The following is an 8,867-nucleotide window of genomic DNA, read 5'->3' on the forward strand; positions in this document are numbered from 1 at the left end:
CCCTAAAGCCTCTTCCATCTAGCCATTGGGGCCTTCTCTCCGCATCCCTCGCCTTGCACCCCGATTGCTATGCGGTGAGGCTCCTCGGCCACCTTGGAACTATCTTTGTATCGGACGGATCGCGGGATAATGGGTTGGCACTGGTAGTCGCCCCAAGTGCGTCCGATGCTTGGACCATTCCGAGGTGGCCCTAATGCCTCTTCTATCTAGCCGTTGGGGCCTTCTCACCGCATCCCTCACCTTGCACCCTGATTGCTTTGCGGTGAGGCTCCTCAGTCACCTTGGAATCATTTGTGTATAGGATGCATCGCGGGATAAGGGGTTGGCACTGGTAGTTGCCCTGAGCGCATCCGATGCTTCGACCATTCCGAGGCGGCCCTGAAGCCTCTTCCGTCTAGCCGTTGGGGATTTCTCGGTCCATCCCTCACCTCACACCCTGATTGCTATGCGGTGAGGCTCCTCAGCCGCCTTGGAACTATCTGTGTATCGGATGCATCGCGGGATAAGGGGTTGGCACTGGTAGTCGCCCCAAGCGTGTCCAATGCTCAGACCATTCTGAGGTGGCCTTGCAGCCTCTTCCATCTAGCCGTTGGGGCCTTCTCACCACATCCATCGCCTCACACCCCAATTGCTATGTGGTGAGGCACCTCGGCCGCCTCAAAACTATCTCTGTATTGGATGCGTCGTGGGATAAGGGGTTGGCACTGGTAGTTTCCCCAAGCACGTCTGATGCTCAGACCATTTCGAGGCGGCCCTGCAGCCTCTTCCGTCTAGCTATTGGGGACTTCCAGCCGCATCCCTCACCTCGCATACCGATTGCTATGTGGTGAGGCTCCTTGGCCACCTCGGAACTATCTCTGTGTTGGACGCATTGCGGGATAAGGGGTTGGCACTGGTAGTCACCCCAATCACGCCCGATGCTTGGACCATTCCAAGGCGGCCCTGCAACCTCTTCTGTCTAGCCATCAGGGCCTTCCCGACGCATCCCTCACCTCACATCCTGATTCCTATGTGGTGAGGCTTCTCGGCCGCCTCAAAACTATATCTTTTATCACTACTGTATCCCTCGGCAACGGATATCTCGGCTCTCGCCACGATGAAGATCGTAGCAAAATGCGATACTTAGTGTGAATTGTAGAATCCCGTGAATCATCGAGTCTTTGAATGCAAGTTGCACCCGAGGCTTTAGCCGAGGGCACGTCTTCTTGGGCGTCGCACTCCAAAATCGTCCTCCCACACGGAGGAGCAGAGATGGCCGTCTGTGCCTGCCAACGGCGCGGTCGGCAGGAATGAGCATGAGGTCCCTCGCCCTATTGCAACGAGTGGTGGCTTATGTGGGTCGGCATTGGTTTGTGCGGGTCGAGCGAGGCCAAGTGTGGAACTTCAACCGGGCCACAGCGGCCTACCAGCATGCAGGTAAAATGTGCTTGGCCCCTTTGCCGCATCCCCAAGTCAGGCGTGAATACCCACTGAGTTTAAGCATATCACTAAGCGGAGGAAAATAAACTTACCAGGATTCCCCTAGTCTATAGATGCGTCCTCATCGATGGACCGGGCCCAAGTCCCCTGGAAGAGTGTGTCGGAGAGGGTGAGAGCCCCGTTGGGCCCAGACCCTACCGCAGCACGAGGCGCTGTCGGCGAGTCAGGTTGTTTGGGAATGCAGCCCTAATCGGGTGGTAAATTCCGTCCAAGGCTAAATACAAGCGAGAGACCGATAGCGAACAAGTACTGTGAGGGAAAGATGAAAAGGAATTTGGAAAGAGAGTTAAAGAGTGCTTGAAATTTCCAGGAGGGAAATGGATGGAGGACGACGATGCACCCCGGTCGGATGCAGAATGGTGTCAGCCGGTCTGCCGCTTGGCTCGGGGGGTGTGCCAGCGCAGGCCATTGTGGCAGCACAAGCGCGGCCTTCTGGTCAAATTGTACCTCCATTATGGCTATCGAGGAGCAAAGTGCGCACCTACCAGGGCGGGCCCTTGGGCACCTGCACACTCGTGGCGTTGGCCAGTAGGATTTCCATCCGACTCGTCTTGAAACACGGACCAAGGAGTCTAACATGTGTGTGAGTCGGTGGGTTGGGAAAACCATGAGGCGCAAGGAAGCTGACTGGAGAAATCCCCTCTCGGAGGGTGCACCGCCGATTGACCTTAATATTCTATGAAGGGTTTGAGTGTGAGCACACCTGTTGGGACCTGAAAGATGGTGAACTATGCCTGAGCAGGGTGAAGCCAGAGGAAACTTTGGTGGAGGCCTGTAGTGATACTGACGTGCAAATCGTTCATGAGCTCCAAGTGGGCCATTTTTGGTAAGTAGAACTGGCGATGTGGGATGAACTGAAAGCCGAGTTACGGTGCCAAATTGTGCACTAACATAGATCCCACAAAGGGTGTTGGTTGATTAAGACAGTAGGACGGTGGTCATGGAAGTCAAAATCCACTAAGGAGTGTGTAACAACTCACCTACCGAATCAACTAGCCCCAAAAATGGATGGCGCTGAAGTGCGCAACCTATACTCGGCCGTCAGGGCAAGTGCCAGGCTCCAATGAATAGGAGGATGCAGGGGTTGTTGCAAAACCTTGGGTGTGAGCCTAGGTGGACTGGCCCTCGATGCAGATCTTGGTGGTAGTAGCAAATATTCAAATGAGAACTTTGAAGACTGAAGTGGGGAAAGGTTCCATGTGAACAGCACTTGGACATGGGTTAGTCGATCCTAAGAGATGGGGAAGCCATGTTTCAAGGGTGCACTTTGCGAGATCATCGAAAGGGAATCGGGTTAATATTCCCAAATCGAGACATGGTGGCAGACGACAATGTTAGGAAATCCAGAGACGTCGGTGGGGGCCCCGAGAAGAGTTATGTTTTCTTTTTAACAGCCTGCCCACCCTGAAATCGGTTCAACCGGAGATAGGGTCCAGCGGCTGGAAGAGCACCACACGTCCCGTGGTGTTTGGTGCGCCTTCAGTGGCCCTTGAAAATCTGGAGGACCGAGTACCGTTCACGCCCGGTCGTACTCATAACTGCATCATGTCTCCAAGGTGAACAGTCTCTGGTCAATAGAATAATGTAGGTAAGGGAAGTTGGCAAAATGGATCCGTAACTTCGGGAAAAGGACTGGCTCTAAGGGCTAGGCCTAGGGGTCTATGCCCCGAACCCGTGGGCTATTGGCAGCCTGCCCAAGCTGCTACTGCGGCGAGGGCAGGCCGTCGCGTGTCGATCGGGTGACAGACAAAGGGCGCTCCCTTTGGGGGGCTTTCCCTAGGCGACGAACAGCAGACTCAGAACTAGTACAGACAAGGGGAATCTGACTGTTTAATTAAAACAAAGCATTGTGATGGTCCCTGCGGATGCTGATGCAATGTGATTTCTGCCCAGTGCTCTGAATGTCAAAGTGAAGAAATTCAACCAAGCGCGGGTAAACGACGGGAGTAACTATGACTCTCTTAAGGTAGCCAAATGCCTCGTCATCTAATTAGTGACGCACATGAATGGATTAATGAGATTCCCATTTTCCCTATCTACTATCTAGCGAAACCACATCTATTAAAATATAACGCACATGTCCTAAGATGAGCTCAACGAGAACAAAAATCTCGTGTGGAACAAAAGGGTAAAAGATCATTTGATTTTGATTTTCAGTACGAATACAAACCATGAAAGTGTGGCCTATCGATCCTTTAGACTTTCAGAATTTGAAGCTAGAGGTGTCAGAAAAGTTACCATAGGGATAACTGGCTTGTGGCAGCCAAGCGTTCATAGCAACATTGCTTTTTGATCCTTCGATGTCAACTCTTCCTATCATTGTGAAGTAGAATTCACCAAGTGTTGGATTGTTCACCCACCAATAGGGAACATGAGCTGGGTTTAGACCATCATGAGACAGGTTAGTTTTACCCTACTGATGATCTGTGCCACAATAGTAATTCAACTTAGTACGAGAGGAACTGTTGATTCACACGTTTACCGTGTGTTGGATTATGATTGAATGCCTCTAAGTCAGAATCCATGCTAGATGCGGCGCATCTCTCTCTCCAGCTGCATCGCGACCTGCAGTAGGGGTGCTCTTGCACCCCCAGGGGCCCGTGTCATTGGCTACCTTCGATCGGTGCAACCGCCTAGTCGGAGCAACCTTGGATAACAATTTCAAGCTGTCGGCAAGAAGAATCTTTTGCAGATGACTAAAATAAGCGACACGGTATTGTAAGTGGCAGAGTGGCCTTGCTGCCATGATCCACTGAGATTCAGCCCTCTGTCACCTCGATTCGTGTGACCTCTTTTTTTGGCTCTGTCGTAGGTGGGGTTTACAGTTCTAACCTTCTTCATTGCTCACTGACCTGCATCTCTCTCTCCAAAGTCCCCCAAGCCAGGGTTCCTGCCAGTGCCAAGTGCCAAGTGGGGTTGCTGACGGTCTGACCCTTTGTCGACCTTTTCTTTGCCCAGGGGCTAAGCCTGGTTTGTGGCGCACTCTTTTCTTCCCCGTATGACAAGTGTGGATGAAAATGATGCGACCCTGGGTCCGCCTTTTTGTCAAAGGGATGAGTGGGGTTTTCCAAGCTCAGAAGAGGGGTTTCTCATCGGGGTGCAAAGCTGGGCAACCCTTGGGCCACCTTTTTTTCATCCAAGTGCTGGGTGGGGCTCCGAAGAGGGTTTCTCATCCGGGGACCAAGCTGGGCAACCCTTGGGCCACATTTTTTTCATCCAAGTGCTGGGCGGGGCTTCGAAGAGGGGTTTCTCATCTGGGGGCCGCATTTTTTTCGTCCAAGTGCTGGGCGGGGCTTCGAAGAGGGGTTTCTCATCCGGGGGCCGCATTGTTTTCATCCAAGTGCTGGGCAGGGCTCTGAAGAGGGGTTGCTCATCCGGGGGCTGCACTTTTTTTTGTCCAAGTGCTGGGCGGGGCTCCCAAGAGGGGTTTCTCATCCGGGTGCCAAGCTGGGCAACCCTTGTGCCACATTTTTTTCATCCAAGTGTTGGGCAGGGCTCCGAAGAGCGGGGCTACCTCGGTCAGAAGTGGAAGTGGGGTTTTGGGCATTACCCTCGAGCCACCTTTCTGTCCGAGAGTTTAGTGAGGCTTTTTACCATTGCAGCTCCCCATGTCTGAAGTGGGGATTTCTGGGTAGGGGCTTTGGGTGCACATTACATTTTTCCCCAAGCATCCAGTGGGGTTTCTGGTGCGCTCCGAAGTGGGGTTATTGGAGCACCCCCTCTTTTTTTGTCCGAGTGTTTGGTGGGGTTTCTCGCATTGGGGCTTCCTAGGTCTGGTTGTTGGGTGTGCACCCACCCTGGTGCGCACAAAGTCAGAAGTTGGGTTAATTGCTCAGTTTGCCCCGGGTGCACACCTTCACCAAGGTGGGCACCTTGGTGCGCACAACTTTCCTGGGCTACGCACTAGGGCGGGCTCAAGATGGCACTCGCGTTCCATTTTTTTCACTATCTTTCAAAACGGAAATTTTAAAATCTTATTTTTTTTGCCTTTTCTAGAAATTAGTGAAGGCAGCGCATCAAAGGTGTGCAACGCTGGTGCGAACCCTGGATCGCTCTGATGTGTGCTCCAAGGTGCGGCGTGCACGAAGTTGGAGCCCGGTTTGCCCTGGGTGCGCACCTCACGTGCACCTTCACCGAGGTGGGCACCTTGGTGTGCAGACCTTGGCTAGGTTGCGTGCCCTAGTGGGCACCATGGTGTGCACCAAGGAGCACTCCAAAGTGTGCTCCAAGGTGCGGCGTGCATGAAGTCAGAGCCCAATTTGCCCCGGGTGTGCACCTCGCGTGCACCTTCACCGCGGTGGGCACCTTGGCTGGGATGCATGCCTTGGTGGGCACCATGTCATGCATGAAGTCAGAGGCCGATTTGCCCCAGGTGCGCACCTCCACTAGGGTGGGAACCTTCATGCGCACAACTTGCCTGCACTGCACACCAGGGCGGGCTCAAGATGGCACCCGCGTTCCATTTTTTTCACTATCTTTCAAAACGGAAAATTTAAAATCTCATTTGTTTTTGCCTTTTCTGGAAATTACTAAAGGTAGCGCATCAAAGGTGCACACCTCACTGCCCACCTTGGTGTGCTTCAAGGTGCCCACCACGGTGTGCAACCCTGGTGTGCACCCGAGAGCACTTCAAAGTGTGCTCCAAGGTGCAACGTGCACGTTGTCTGAGCTCAGTTTGCCTCGGGTGTGCACCTCGCGTGCACCTTCGCCGGGGTGGGCACCTTGGTGCACATAGCTTGGCTGGGTTGCGCGCCCTGGTGGGCACCACGGTGCACACCAAGGAGCGCTCCGAAGTGTGCTTCAAGGTGCAATGTGCATGAAGTCAGAGCCCAATTTGCCCCGGGTGCGCACCTCGCGTGCACCTTCGCCGTGGTGGGCAACTTGGCTGGGTTGCGCACCTTGGTGGGCACCATGGTGCGCACCATGGCGTGCATGAAGTCGGAGCCCGATTTGCCCTGGGTGTGCACCTCGTGTGCACCTTTTCCAGGGGTGCGCACCTCGGTGCGTACACCTTGGCTGGGTTGCGCGCCCTGGTGGGCACCATGGTGCGCATCAAGGAGCGCTCCGAAGTGTGCTCGAAGGTGCGGCATGCACGAAGTCGAAGACCGATTTTGCCCCGGGTGTGCACCTCGTGTGCACCTTTGCCGTGGTGGGCACCTTGGCTGGGTTTTCCTCGGGTGCTCTCCGAAACGGGGTTATTGGAGTGCCCCCTCTTTTTCTGTCGGAGCGTTTGGTGGGGTTTCTCACATTGGCTCTTCTTAGGCCCGGTTGTTGGGTGTGTACCCACCCTGGTACGCACGAAGTAAGAAGTAGGGTTAATTTCCTGGGTGCACACCTTCGCTAGGGTGGGCACCTTGGTGTGCACACCTTGCCTAGGATGCGCACTAGGGCGGGCTCAAGATGGCACCCACGTTCCATTTTTTTTACTATCTTTCAAAATGGACATTTTAAAATCTTGTTTTTTTTTGCCTTTTTTGGAAATTAGTGAAGGCAACGCATCAAAGGTGCGCACCTCACTGCCCACCTTGGTGTGCTCCAAGGTGCCCACCATGGTGTGCAACATCGGTGCGCACCCGGGAGCACTTCGAAGTGTGCTCCAAGGTGCGGTGTGCATGTTGTCGGAGCCTGGTTTGCCCCAGGTGCGCACCTCGCATGCACCTTTGCCAAGGTGGGCACCTTGGCTAGGTTTGCCCCGGGTGCACTCTGAAGTGAGGTTATTGGAGCGCCCCCTCTTTTTTTGTTGGAGCATTTGGTGGGGTTTCTCGCATTGTCTCTTCCCAGGCCCAATTGTTGGGTGCGCTCCCATACTGGCGTGCACGAAGTTGGAAGTTGGGTTAATTGCCCGGGTGCGCACCTTAGCCAGGGTGGACACCTTGGTGCGCACACCTTGCCTGGGCTACACACCAGGGCGGGCTCAAGATGGCACCCACATTCCCTTTTTTTCACTATCTTTCAAAACGGAAATTTTAAAATCTCATTTTTTTTTGCCTTTTATGGAAATTAGTGAAGGCAACGCATCAAAGGTGCGCAACTCGCTACCCACCTTGGTGTGCTCCAAGGTGCCCACTATTATCACTGATTAAAATGGGCTTTTCTTTTCCCATGATTGGCTATGGTTTGTTGAAATTTTGAATAGGGTGCATTTTCAAATGCTTCAGCTCTGTTTTAGGCCTTAAGGGTTTAAGGGTTTTTGATTTTAGATCCTCTAATGTTTGTTTAAAACCCTCTGGTTTCTATTCTTTCATTACTTTATTCACTTAAGTAATGGGTCATGGGATCGTAGGAAGTGTCCCCCCTTGTTGTTTGCCTAGGACGTCATGTTAATTAATCACAAAATTTATGCCTTATATGTTTTTCTCCTAAAGTTGTTGGGCCCAGTAACTAGTGCGCATCTCGCCGATGGATCTACAGCTTTCGCTATTTCGCTAAGCGAAGTTGCACGTAGTTTAAAACCAGCGAAGTTGTGAAAATGACATGGCATGCCACATAGGCGGTCTAGCTAGTTGATGAGAGCAAGTAAAATGGTGGCACACGGCATAAGTCACAACAATCAGCAGGTCAGGATTAAAGGCTAAAAGGCGGGCCCCAGAGGTGAGTCAGATCGCATGTTAGGAGATGACCTGGTGGATACAGCTATCAAGAATTAACTGGAGCCCAATGCTTTCTCTTGGCAAATGAAAAAATGACAAGTTAGCTCTGCAGATGATTGGACGCCAGGTGTTCAAAGTGAGTCAGAGGGCCCACCACTCCCGAAAGCCTATTCAGATGGTTAAATACCAATCAAATTAAAAGATGATCTTACGGCCCGTGCTATTTTGCAAGGGTAAGATGCTCGTGCTTTATACCCCACGAAATAGTGAGAGTGAACGAGAGCCGTCCATGTGTCATGATGGATGGTCATGTCAGTGCTGCAGATGACTAGATGCCAGGTGTTCATAGTGAATCAGAGGGCCCACCACTCCCGAAGGCCTATTCAGATGGTTAAATGCCGATCAAATTAAAAGATGATCTGACGGCCTGCGCTATTTCGCAAGGGTAAGATGCTTGTTCTTTATACCCTACGAAATAGCGAGAGTGAACGAGAGCTGTCCACGTGTCATGATGGATGGCAACGTGTCCGGTGACACGTGGTCTTAGAAGAAAGTTGTGGGCCCGCCAAGGTGGAACCGACAGTATAAAAGAAAGACACGCAACCAGTATTAAGTTGAATGCAAAGGAAATTTCAAGGCCAATGGTTGGGCACCACGTGGTGTCATGTAGCCAATAGAGAAGTGGGACCCAGCGCGGAGCCAAAGCTGTTAGTTAGTATAACGCTCGATCAAGTTTCTTTTGATTAGACAGTCGGCGCTATTTTGTAGGACCAAGCTGCCCGATAGTTATGCTTCGCG

At 52.5% G+C, this 8,867-nt stretch overlaps 1 non-coding gene and 1 pseudogene across 1 annotated transcript; both read left to right on the forward strand.

The window, feature by feature from the left end:
- The first annotated feature begins 1,061 nt into the window (after positions 1–1,061).
- LOC131031758 (5.8S ribosomal RNA) lies at positions 1,062–1,215 on the forward strand. Its single transcript, XR_009103174.2, has one exon. It is a non-coding gene; the product is annotated as a 5.8S ribosomal RNA (ribosomal RNA).
- A 227-nt stretch (positions 1,216–1,442) lies between these two features.
- Positions 1,443–4,263, forward strand: LOC131031921 (28S ribosomal RNA; annotated as a pseudogene).
- The last annotated feature ends 4,604 nt before the right edge of the window (positions 4,264–8,867 follow it).

Source organism: Cryptomeria japonica, chromosome 2 (assembly GCF_030272615.1).
Source record: "Cryptomeria japonica chromosome 2, Sugi_1.0, whole genome shotgun sequence".
Taxonomy (NCBI): Eukaryota; Viridiplantae; Streptophyta; class Pinopsida; order Cupressales; family Cupressaceae; genus Cryptomeria; species Cryptomeria japonica.